Source organism: Trachurus japonicus, chromosome 13, assembly GCF_045865225.1.
Source record: "Trachurus japonicus isolate A0001 chromosome 13, Traja_1.0".
Taxonomy (NCBI): domain Eukaryota; kingdom Metazoa; phylum Chordata; class Actinopteri; order Carangiformes; family Carangidae; genus Trachurus; species Trachurus japonicus.
This window is the reverse complement of record NC_140919.1, coordinates 11,722,235-11,735,675: the sequence shown is the minus strand read 5'-3', so window position 1 is coordinate 11,735,675 and position 13,441 is coordinate 11,722,235. Positions and strand designations below refer to the sequence as shown.

Here is a 13,441-nt window from a genome sequence, read left to right as displayed (position 1 = left end):
AGCTCATATAGGTGAAGTTGAAAATGGGTTTGGTGAATATTTTCCTACGTGGTATCTAAAGATAAAATCAAAAGTATTCAATCCAAAACAGGGTTAAAGCTGGGGTCTGTAGTCCTGTTCAGAAGCACTTTTCGTTATACTGGGGGAAATGGCCCGTCTAATTTCAGAGGAATCAGTACATTATGTCATCAGGAAAAGGAACGGAAAAAAACAGAGGTCTGTGACAGCCGCAGGACTGAGAAAACTCCGCCCAATCCGTGCTCTTCAGACCGAAGGGCACGGATTGGTCGAAGTTTGCTCGGAGAGTAAAGAACCAATCAGATGCCTCCGTGTCTCGTTCTGCACCCGTCCCCCTCCTACGCGCGCGTGCACAGTCTTCACGTCTCGCTGTTGTTGCCCGGCTGGAAAAAGTCAGCACTGCTCTGCAGAAGAACGGATTTCATGCTCATTTCTGAGCAACGGCTGAGAAAATGCAGCCCAAATCACCACTTCCACGGTTACTTGTAACGACTCGCCCCGAGAAAAAGGCAAGGAAGAGAAAGCCGGAGGAAGAAAAGACTGCTGACAAAACGGCTCGGGATCAGTCTATGCTCTGGATGCAGCAAGAGGCTAAACCAGAGTACATCGGTGTAGCTTCAGGTCGGTGGAAACAACGGAGGGATCTGGGCCTGAAAAGTGATGCCGAGGTTGCTGTCTTTCTGCTGGACAGGTAATTATTTGTTTTGCTTCGGGGAGGATTTCTTATTTTCATGAAATATGTAGGCTAACTTTTGCTAACGTAGCTATTGTAGCTTGTATTAGCCAAATGCTAATATTAGCTTCTCTATGGGTTTAAAACTGATCGGTGACGCTAGTATTGAATAGATTCTACCATAGTCGTCAGTGTCTGCATTATTATTGTGATAAAAGACGCACATATGTTGGCTTTTACGTTTTACAACTGTTGCGTATTTATGTTTTCATAGTCATGACATGAGAAGGATCGATCAACCTCGACGCAGTCTGAACACGGATTGATTAGCCCCCGCTAGCTTCAACTACTGTTTCCAAGTCTCTGTCCACGGTGAGTTCAACTTGCTGCTGCTGCTGCTGCTGCTGCTGCTATGAATGTGAATTTGACCAACGTTGTCTTTGGTGTGGTGTAAAAATCTGTCTTTCATATCTAGCCCTTTCTGTTTTATGTGGCTCAAAGTGCTATTTGAGGTACTTCAGAAAAGTATTATTGCACATATAGTATATATACATTATATGAAGTGATATCTGCCGTATCATTATACAGACATTGAGTAAATGTTAGTGATTATCTTTTGAGAAATATGATGGCCTGAGGATAAAACCTGTCCTTCACCTTAGGAGGTCCAACACTCCACACAGAGTTGTTAACATCAACTACAACAACCACCAACACTAAAATAAAACACAGCTACCTTAGGTTGTACCTCTAACTTTGTGTGGTGTTGGTGGAGTAATTGATCATGTTACAAGCTTGTCTATGGACTATACTCTGTTAGCTGCTGTGCAGAGAGGATAGGGGAAAGCTGAGGATCTTCTCAACAGTTTATATAAACCTTTATGCCTTTTTGTTCTGTCAAAACATCTTCCTTTCAACTGCCAAACCCAAGATTTCTATTTCTACATATAAGCAGTTCTGTGTTTTGTGCTCTATGAATGAAGGGTAAATGTATGTTGATGCTGCACTGACAGTATTCTCTAATTTTGCAATCTTCACAGAGATGATGACTTCTCAGTAGCTGGGGTTCAGGAATCAGACATTAGCTGCCCAGAGGAGACAGCTCTTCAGCAATTGGATGCAAGGTATGTTACTGTGACGACCATCCCTGCTGCCTTGCTCTCTCTCTCCTCACAGTAGCAGGGTGGTCAGTGGCCAAAGCTGCACCTGGGCTCTGGGGAGGCTGTGGTCTACAACCCCCTCCTGGAGTCAGCTGCTCTCCCTCTCTCCTGCCTGCAACACCTCCTGCTCTTTGGTTCATGTTTTGGTTCTGTTTTTACACTCTATAACACCCCACACACACATACTCTTCCATCCATACACCCACTTACATTACTGATATTACAGACCACACATGCCATGCTTAGTTTGTTCTTTTTCAATCCTTTTTAATCAGGAAAAAAAATATATTATTGGCATTTTTGAAGAGGACACTTTTGTCCCTAAATGATAAGAACGTATGTTTTTCATAAGGGTGTAGGTTATAGGTTGTATCACAGCCACCACACTAGACAGGAGTTACCTCCTGCTCCTTATGATGTTGCTCCTTTCAGACGTTGTTCAACTGGGGCAGAGCTTTATGCTTCAGACCTTGACGCATACAGCTCCACCCGAGTAAACTGTAAGCTAATATGAATGTATCACACAAAGCTTATTATCTTTTCTCTTATTACAGATACGGCAAGGTGTACAATAAAAAATTGAAGAAGTGGAGCCTTTCCACAGAAAAGGTGGAGAAGGACTACAGTTACATTGCAGATCAACAGAGCTGACAAAACACTCCTCACACTCAGCCTTACCTGTCTGCCTTCCCTGGAAACACCTTTTCCATGTAAACACCTTCTCCAATGTGTAGATATACTCATGTTGAAAATGTACAGATACTTATGTAACAATAAAGGGTTATACCAACTTTGTTGTAATTTTTCTGTAATCACTTATTTTTGTTGTGGTGGTGAGAAAATGTATAGCTTCTTTTGCAGAAATACTAAAATGAAAGGCATTCATCACTTTCAAATTTTTATTAAAAACAATATAAATAACAAAAGACAAAATTTAAATATAAGTCAAAAATATAAATAAGAATAATAAAATAACTTTGGAATGTACAGACTGTAAACTTCAGTGCAAATTTGACAGGAATCTAATGTAGAACACAGTATAAACGGCAGGGCTCTAGTAAATCTTACAGTGTGTTTACACTCTACAAGGGACAAAACCTTTATACTGTCCATGAGGATCTGGGTAGCGGTCTCTTTATTTTCCAGACACAGGAACTAGGTAGACGTGAAGCTGAGGGCCTGGTGGAGGAGCATCTCCTGATGCTGACATCTGCAGGTATCAAACAGGAGGTTTGGGTTGATGAGATTCTTCCAAGCTCAAGTCGTTCATTTCTAGCCTGTAAAGAGAATAGTTCATCAAGGAGATTAGACTTTCTCATCATGTTGTCCTTTATTATTACTAATATTACTGGAATTTCATTTATTATTTTTTGTATGTTTATATTTTTCCTTTTACAGTTTATGAATGACAATGAACTCTCTAACAGAAATGTTGTGTTCACAGTAAATGGCATGTCATTGTTTACAGTTGTTTACAGTTCTTGATTATGTTGAGATCAAGAGAAAAAAAAAGGCTCAGACTGTAGCTCGGTCTGAGCCAGTGCTGTCATCCTGTAAACTCTAACAATCAAACAACAAAGATATCATTATCCTATTAGCATATCTGCCTAACTAATTTATGTAGCCAAATTGAGATATTGGCCTAAATTTACTTTCCTAACACTTCTGCATCACCCTGCATAATTTTCAATGAAAAACTGAGTTAGGCAGATATGCTATGTGACTATTAAAAACACTAAATACACGTTTGTCAGTGAAAAACACATCACAATCAGGCTAACTGTTACAATGTAATTTAGCTGATGGGTCTGAATCCAGCCGGATCCTCGGGAAGATTCAGCAGATTCAGACCTTCAGACCCGACCTGCCCCTGGGTCTGCACAGACTGATGTGCTATAAAACAAACAAAAATAATAATGATAATAATAATATAGTTTACTTACAGGTACGGTAAGTGAGACATGACTGTTTGTTGTCGTCCAAAACTACTCCTAGCTCGTTAGCTCGTAGCTCGTAGCCCTTAGCTCGTCGCTGTCCTCTCCTCCGTGCTGCTTCTGTGCGCGTGCTAGTGTGTGGGGGCGTGGCTTGGACGGACTCACTGACGGGAGGGGGAGCAGGGGGGATGAACTTTAGGAGGTGCTTTTTTCAAATCTTGCTTGCTCTCTTGCTAGTTTTCCAGAATTACAGACCCTAGCTTTAACAGGAAAATATGTTGTATTTACTATTTAAAGGTAGCTAATGTTTAATTTAGTCTCGTCTCCTGATGACTGACATTGGTCCAACAGGTTGAAGTTTAGACTCATCCATTGTAAATAAGTTCCTCAGATCAACGTGGGTTCATGTTCTCTCACTCAGAGAAAACTGAATGAGCGGTGTGTAACTGAAAGCAACCGCATTACGAGAATAAAAGATGTTTTATCACGAGTACAAAGTGCTTGAGAGTGGGTGTAAAGCAGAGAGGCCTACACTAGTAACACTACTGGTCCAAAGTTTCTCACAACACCCCCACTTTTCTACTTCATATTTAAATATCAGCAGCTCGGGTGCAGTGAATGAACTCAGAAAACAAAGGTCAACACAGTAAACTGCCCAAAGGAAGAAAAAAAAATGTTTACATCAAAAATTGAAGATCATGTAAATTTCATAGAAATTCTTTCCAGGGGATTTAAAACACCGATTCATTCCCATCATGCCTGCAGCAATGGACACACTCTGTAGAATAAGTCAGAATTTCACATTCCTCAATGTTTTTTTTTCTATGCTACAATTTCAGAAACACTGAGACTCTGAAAACTGCAATATCAATGCACAATAAACAAAATGGCAGCGCAGAAGAAGCATACTATAGACTAGAAGTGCTTTGTCAGCGTTCCCATCAGAGGCTGCTTGTGTAAATCAGACTCATGGTTAAGTTACATGGGTTTTAGAGGCCAGGCTGCGTTTTACCACTCTATTGTTGCTGTGTGGCTGAGGTCAGTGGGGATGAGCCATCTCAACACTGATTGATTGCAAATGAGAACCGTTCAGACTGAGGCTGCAGCTGTCCACAGAATGAGAGGAGGTGTGTGATGTGATGGTGGTGGTGGAAAAAATCAATGAACGAAGCTGAAATTTGTCTACAAAACTGCTGTGGCCCCCAGAACAGACAGATGCCAAGAACATCAACACAAAACCTGTGAGTCTTAGTATCAGCATGTAAATGATCCTACTAGAGGTTTGTATGGAGCTGGATGAGTGATGAGTAGTTTTTTCCTCTGGCAAAGTTGCAGTTTAGCTCAAATTAATAGACAGTAGCTGGGTTTACTATTCCCATTACAATCAGTCCAAACCGAATGAAAATGCTCCATATAAACAATCAGTCAAATCAGAATACACAGGCCCAGAGAGGTGGAATGAACCTTTTCTTAAACCGAAAGAAATGAAAATTATATCATCTTCACTTGTAAATGCTTGAAAGTGTTAAAACAACGACAACTACTGTTCTGATCAGACCGCAGATCTCCATCTTCGATCAGTCGCGGGATATTTCGATTCATAGCTAGAGTTCTGGTCAGACTCAGCCAAATAAAAAAAAGACAATAGGCAGGCATGTAAAACCCTGATTGGATTAGATCATAGGCTATCACATGTAAACAGTTAGACTCATTCAGAATGGATTCAATCAGAAAGAGGAAAAAGTGTCCCTGTAAACCCTACTGTTTACTGTACATGGATGGACACAAATAATCTGAATAAAATGGGAATAAATGCCGATCCAGACACGTCGATTGGAAAATTTTAATTCAAACAGGCTGATTCAGAAAGAAATGTCCTTCTGTGAAATTGGTGATTTATGCCGGGCTGTTTTCAGATCAAGATCCATGTAAAGGGTTAATCTGATCAAAGTAGTCCTACTGCACAAAATGAACTGTTGCTGTTATGTGAGGGTCCTGCTGTAGCCGACCCCCTCACATAGATCACAAGAGAAGTTGGCCTACAAACTGCTGTGCAGCTGCAGCTTCATTAAAGAGAAAACCAGAAACAAAAGTAATGCAGCACATGATATAGAGAAGGCAACAGGTCAGCAAAACTTCACTGTGCATGTTTATTCTGATTAACTGCTTGATGCATGTTAATCAGATCACTTTATTTCACGTCCATATGAACAGTGGAGTTGGAATTTCCATCAGAATGATTATAATCAGATTGCAGATGTAAATGTGACATTAAAAAATGTATAAAACAGATAGCAATAGAGATGAGACCAACATAAGATGGGAATGGACCAATAATAAGGCAAACTTTGACACACAGATCATCACCCAACTCAACAGTCTGAGTTGTCATAATAACCCTACAGTAGCCTAGCTACCAGACCACAGCAGTAAACACATCACGACAAACTAAAGCTGCTAATTAGGCAACCACAGAGAAAGAGAGAGGCGAAACAGACAGCAACTATCACAACAACCATACAAGCAATGACCAAGTCAGCAGTGGCCCAAAAAAAAAAAAAAAAAAAAAGTAGCCTATACTCACTCACCCATGAAGATTTCAGAAACAGAGTGTCGTCCGCCATTGTTGTCCTTTCTGGTGTGGTATCCCGTGGTGACAAAAGTTGTTCGTATCTCCACTTAATATTGACGACGACTGTAAACTTTACAGTCTTCTAGTGTAAAGTATCAAACCAGGCAGCGTTGAAAGATCTCAAGCGTCATTTTTCCTAATTAGCCAATGAGGTGTTCAGCTCATGTCAGGGTAATTATTCCAAAAGTTTGGGCGCTGAGTTCTATTTCGTCCCTCCTGACAGCCAGAGGCAGTGCTTTAAGCACTGGATAACTCCGCCCGCGCTAGCGCATGTCGAGTACGAATAACAACAATGTCACCTGTGACCCCTGCATGACCCCTGGGAGGCTATACGTAAGTATAACATGGCCATTTAATTGGCCTGGTACAGTTATTACTGGCGTGCTGCTGGCTTTGTGCAGCCTCGTGCCTTCGTGGCGGGAGTAACGGGCTGACGCTCGTCCTCCCAGAGGCTGTAGCCAGCGATTTGCACGTTGTATGTTCTTTACCTGCTCTGTTAAGGTGGCTGGCTGGGTGGTGGCGTTTCCGCCCCTCACCTTCCAGCATTGCACACAGCTGCTGAGGGCTGTGTTACTAGCAGGTTGGTGCTGCTTTGAATGCTAATAACTGTTCTTTTTTGTGTTTCTCTGTTAGTGTTCAAAGTATTATTGAAGGATTCAACTGTGTTATTGAGGTAGGGTTCCAGTCCCTCTTCTAGCTCAGTTGTGTTAAAACTGCTTACCTTGTTGGTGAAGGTTGCGTTCCTGCCCCCTCTCCCAACTTGGCTTTGTGTTTCAGGGTGTTGGCGTTGCCGTCCCGGCGACGTCACACCTTGTCTCTTTTTTGTGTTTTTTGCCACCTGGTTCCGGATGGCGCATGCCTGTGGCAGTTGTATGGCATCCCTGGAGCCTGCCTCACGGGACGTGGGTGGTGTCCCCGCAGGAAAACGGCGCAGGAAGACGGACGACCAGCTCTCCTCAAAAGTTGACTGTCTGGCGGCTGATATGGAGGAGATGAAGGCGCTTCTCCTTGGCCTGCAGCCTGCTGGTAGGATGCCACATGCTGCTGCTACGGCTACTCGGGGTCACCGCTGCCAGTGGACGATGCCATCTCCATTGCAGCTTCGTCCAGCCAGTTTAATGATTCCGAGCAGGTTGAGTTGACGACTCCAACGGTAGTGGGCTCCTCGCATTCTTCGGCCTCGGATTCCCGGTGGGGCTCTGAGGATTCATCCATGGGGGCAATCATCCGGGCTGCCCTGGCACGCCTGATGATGCGCCTAGCGAGGGTAGGGCTTCCAGTGCTTTCTATAGGCGCAACCCCCCACCGGCGAAGACTGTGGTACCACACTCTCCTGATTTTTTGAAGGAGCTGCACTCTTGCTGGGCAGACACGTCGGCCTTCACCAGGCTGGGGTCGGATGAGCGGGCCTTGGCTGCCATGGAGGGTGCTGAGGCAGTTGGCCTTCTCCACATGCCAGCGGTGGAGCCTGCGATTGCGGCCTTGATCGTGTCTCCGGATGAGGCAATGAAGTCTGACCCCCGGTGCCCTTCTGCCCAGTGTAAGGTCACTGATGATTATGTCTGCAGGGCTTACAGCAGCGCGTATCGGCCGCCTGGGAAACACCCTGTCCCACTTCCTCTTGGCCCTCTCGACTTCTCTGCAGGATGCCCAGGTGGACGACTCCGTCCGCGAAATCTGCGACGCCTCCCTGCAGACCTTTCCCTGCCAGTCGAGAGAATTGGGTCGGCTCATGTCCACTCCCCCCCTGACGGAGGCGACTCGCAGGGTCCTTCACGGGGTGCTGGCGGTGCCTGGTGAGCTGTTTGGCTCCGCAGCCCTGGAGGCCTTGGACCGCACAGTTGAGGCGGATGAGACCAGGAGGCGACTGGCAGGTCTCCACAAGAGGACGCCTACCTCCAGCAGGCCGAGGGCTTTTCCATCTGCCCCTCCACGTCCTCCACAGATGCCTCCCCAGGCTGGTCAGCGGGACACCAGGAAGCCGACAGGCGACTTTCGTGCCTCCGTGCGCCGCTCACCGCGTCAGCAGCAGGCCTCTAAGCCCGACCGCCGTTCCTCCGGTTCCTTCAGGGCCCGGGGGCAGCGGCGCTAGGGCCACGGGGTCGGTCGTCAGACGCTTTTCCCAGCAGCAGCTCAGTCACTGGGCTGCCTGCTGTCCGGACCCCTGGGTTGTCTCAACCTTGACCCAGGGCTACGAACTGCAATTCCGACGCCGGCCCCCTTCCTTTGGCCGGGTGAAAGTTACATCTATCGATGACCCGGCCAAGGCCCAAGCCTTAGCCCAGGAGCTGTCCACCCTCCTGGACAAGGGTGCCATCCTACCGGTGGACCCCCTCCTTCATCCCGGGGGGTTTTACTCGACGTACTTCCTGGTCGGCAAGAAGGACGGCGGACTGCGACCCATCCTGGACCTGCGTGGCCTGAACAGGTATTTGAAAGTTCTGCCGTTCCACATGCTGACTACAGCAGTTGTTCAGCGTGTGGTCTGCCCCGGCGAGTGGTTCACAACCATAGATTTGAAGGATGCATACTTTCATGTCCCGATCGCGGCTCATCATCAGCCCTTTCTCAGGTTTGCCTTTCAGGGCCACCATTATCAATTCAGGGTCCTCCCCTTTGGGCTCTCCCTGTCCCCCAGGGTGTTTACCTGCTGTGTTGCAGCGGCCTTGGCGCCTCTGCAGGCAGGGGGCATGAAGGTCCTGCCTTATCTGGACGACTGGTTGGTGTGCGCGCCATCCCGGGCCCAGGTGATTCCGGATACCAACCGTCTAATGTTGCATGTGTCTCGACTGGGCCTCAAGGTCAACGTTGCAAAGAGTTGTCTGGTTCCCACTCAGCGGGCTGCCTATTTGGGTCTGGTTCTGGACTCCGTCGCCATGAAGGCCTACCTGTCGGAGAGACGCGTGGACGACATCCTCCGACTCCTTCCTTTCTTCAAGAGGGGCAGGCGGCTGCCTTTCGTTCAGTTCCTGCAGCTCCTGGGCAAACTGACGGCCGCATCGACTGCTATACCTTCCGGCCTGCTGCTGCTGCGTCCGCTTCAGATGTGGCTGAACAGCTTCCATCTGGACCCGAGGTCTCACAAGCACAAGCTGCTCAGGGTGTCTCGGGTGTGTGTCCACGCCCTGGCGCCATGGCAGGACAGGGCGTTCCTACTGGGGGGCGCTCCTCTGGGGGTCCTTCCTTCCTTCCGAGAGACGGTTACAACAGATGCATCCCAGTTAGGCTGGGGTGCAGTCTGGCGTGGCAGGTCCGCCCAGGGACGGTGGTCTCTTCGGGACCGCACGCAGCACGTCAATGTGTTGGAGCTGCGGGCTGTCCACCTGGCTCTCCGCCATTTTCTTCCGCACCTGCAGGGGAAACATGTGCTGGTTCGGTCAGACAACAGGGCAGTGGTCTCCCAGATCAACCATCAGGGGGGCACCAAGTCGGCGGAACTGTTGCAGGTGTCCCAGCGCCTGCTGACATGGGCCACGCCCCATCTGTTGAGCTTGTGAGCGATGTGGCTTCCGGGGGATCAGAATCAGGTGGCAGATTTCCTTTCTCGGCGCAAGCCCCCGCCGGGGGAGTGGAGGCTACACCCAGAGGTGGTCGAGCTGATCTGGGGCGTTTTCGGCAGGGCAGAGGTGGATCTCTTTGCCTCGAGGGCGTCAACCCATTGTCCCCTATGGTTTTCCTGGACGGAGGAGGACAGTCCTCTGGGACAGGATGCCTTGGGGCACGAGTGGCCCAGCGTCTTCCTGTACGCCTTTCCACCGCTGCCTCTGATCCTCCCGACGCTGCAGCGGGTCCTTCTTCGGGGACATCGCCTCCTCCTGGTGGCCCCATTCTGGCCAGGGAGGCCCTGGTTTCCTCTGCTGCAGAAGCTCTGCTGCAGCTCGTCATGGCGTCTCCCAGGGAGGAGGGATCTCCTGTCACAGCTACCCTGCAAACACGTCCAGTTGGGGCCCACGTGGGCCTCACTTGGGCAAGTTGGGCTTTAGCTGGGCATGGGCTCAGAGTGGGCTTTGTTGTTGGGACCCACATGGGCAACCCATATGGGCAGTAGATGGGCTAAACTAATCATGGGTAATAAGTGGGCTCCAGCTGGGCATCATTTCAAAATTCAAAAATTTAAACAACAGCCACTGGGCTATAGGTCTACTTTTTATATGAATTTTAATATTGAGCAATTAAGATGGCTATGCCATAGCAATTGAATAGTGGTCTTAACCACTATGAATTACAACTTTCAACAACTCTCCCAGAAAAATGCTCAATATTAAAACCCTAAAGCAGAGCAGATCCGCGATTTTTTAAAAATTTTTTCAAACGCGCCCACGATTTGAAATTTAACCGTCCGCATGACGTCACAGCAGCGAGCAGAGCAAGCGGCAGTTAAAAAAAAAAAAAAAAACAAGCAGCAGTTGGACATCGGGAGGACAGCAAGCAGCAGGTGTGGATCAGTGGCTCATGAGGAGTGAGAAACATTCAAAGTAAGTCCTTTTATTTAAAAAAAAAATACTTGAAAGTTTTGGTATGTTTTTCTCTTTCATTCTTGGGCTCTCATTAAAGTTATCTTTTGAATGAGAGACGATTTAGCATTGCTAGCGTTAGCGTGTTAGCGTTAGCATAACGTGCTACAGTTTCTTACTGAAAATGTTACAACAAACTATACACACATCATAAATCCAGTTCAAGTGGCATAATGGCTCTGTTTCTGTTCGGACTGCATGACTGTGAAAGTGTTAGCAGTGCAAACATTTTCAAGCACCAACTAGCATAACTTACAAACTGTTATCATTAATGTAGCCTGTACACATTAGCTTTACCATGAATCAAACTGTGTGTCTGCCCTCATCGGGAAGTGTCAAAGTTAATTTTAGCACAGCTCAGAAGCCACAGGCTGCTTAACCTTACTGAATTTTAATTATAATGTCGGTAACATGAGCTTTAATGCTACGAAAAGTGAGTTATGCTTGGTTCAGAACATGCATTAATTTTAAAGTTTTTGTGCACATCCGCCTGCACAACTGCTTCTCCCGCATGTGTTGTGTCAGCCGTGCTGTAAAGGGTATGTTAAATATAGGATTTATCACAGGATGTCTGTCTGATCATTCAAGTCAGCAGTATAAAGTAGATATTTTGTGGTCATGCCTTTACTGCAAAGATTGAAACAGTAGGTAACATTGTTCAACGTGATATATTTGATGGGATGTGAGCAGTCTGTGGTTTATGATTTGGAAGAACATTGCCATTGGAAAAGGCAGAGCAATTGCACATTTGCATTGAAATTATTAATGCCAACTGGCATTCAATAGCAGTCATATTTATTGTTGATATTTTCTTTGGTATTAATGTATATTTTCTTTTGTGTTAATAGCCACTGCTCAGGTGATACAGATTAAAGGAAGAGGTTCCTCAAAACAACCTGGCCCGATCACCACAGCCTTCAAAATCTAATTCTCTGCAGTCCTCGTCGTGCCCTGCACCACCAGCACCATCCTCTTACCAGTCATCACTTCCTGAGAGGCCACGGTCACTTCCACGACCACCAGTGTCTTCTCCCCGGGAATCTTCTCCAAGGTAAATCAAAGATGACTGGATTGTTTTGAGTTATTGTTATAAAATAAGTGAATAGGCTTTATGCACTGCTCCACTATTTACTGAACTTATGGAAAAGCATGGGTTACAGGTTGCCTAGAACGCTACAAAGTCGTTAGTCGTGATTTACGGGTTCAAAAGCCTGCCTGGAACGCGGCATTAAACCGGCTCCTTTATTTCCTGTCTTACATTATAGGACAATCTGATTAATCCAGGTGTGTCTGACCATTGTTGTGACTACTGAGGTCAGAGTCAGACACACCTGGATTAATCAGTTTGTCCTATAATGTAAGACAGGAAATAAAGGAGCCGGTTTAAGTTCTGGAAGTAGTGGAGCTGTGCATGAAGCCTATTATATGTTTCTGTTGATTATGCCTTCACTCCACCAGTTCTTCATGTCTCTCCTTTCTTTACACCCCATATTTAGACACCAAATTCCATCTTCAAATTGGTCATCTCTGAGCCCCATTCAGTCTCCTCATCGTTCATCACACTTGGTGACATCTCCATCATCTCCATATTGGTCATCACCACGCCCAGTCTCATCTCCTCATCATCGGTCATCGCCATCATTGCAGCCCTCCTCATCCTCGGCACACCACTCAGTCGGTCTCAAGACACTCCTGAACTCTTCAGGCCATCTTTGAGAGTGGGGCGATCAGAAGTAGAGCAGATACCTTGCTCTGGTAAGTTTCCACAATTGTTTTTCCTAAGTCCACATCAGCTTAGTGATCATTACTTCATCAATCTGCAGATCTATCATTCCTCTTAATATAATGTTGTGTTTATGCTGGGCAATAAACAAGTAACCAACTTCCACTCTCACTCTCCCTCAGCTGCTGAATTCCACATCCTGGAACTACTTCAACACATGAAGCACCAGCTAACACAACTGACTGCAATGGTCAGCTTGATCCCTGGGAGGATGGCTGATGAACTGCTCCAACTGAAGAACCTGACGGCATTCAGTTTCCCTTTGGCTAACTGGAGGAGGTGGAACACTTTGAGGAGTAGCTGAAAGAACCACGCAATTCCTCACAGAAAAAGAACTTGGTATGAATTAGTTGTCGTAACATTTTAACTATTAGATCCACCAGATGTTTAACACTATGACTATCCTTAATTTCTCTCTCGGTGTGAATGCTGACGACCATCTTCTTCAGAATCTGCACTTTGAACCCTTTCATTTCACATACTTTGAACTAGATAAACCTCCAAACCATTTCCATCTGCAGAAAACCGGTGTATATACTTTTAATAATGTTATTGAATGATCATGATCCAAATCTAGATAGTTCAGTGCAAAGTATAAAATCTGCACTTTATTCTAAAAATGTCCCTTTACCGGTTGGCAGCCTCTCTAAGTCATAGTGAAATACAGTGGTTTCCAATGGGAATATAGACATGGGTCTGAAATAGGTAGTGCATCCCAAAATGTTCA

The 13,441-nt window shown here is 46.1% G+C and overlaps 1 pseudogene; it reads left to right on the top strand.

Moving 5' to 3' along the window:
• Positions 1-7,265: 7,265 nt before the first annotated feature.
• LOC146975633 (uncharacterized) lies at positions 7,266-10,400 on the top strand (annotated as a pseudogene).
• Positions 10,401-13,441: the final 3,041 nt, after the last annotated feature.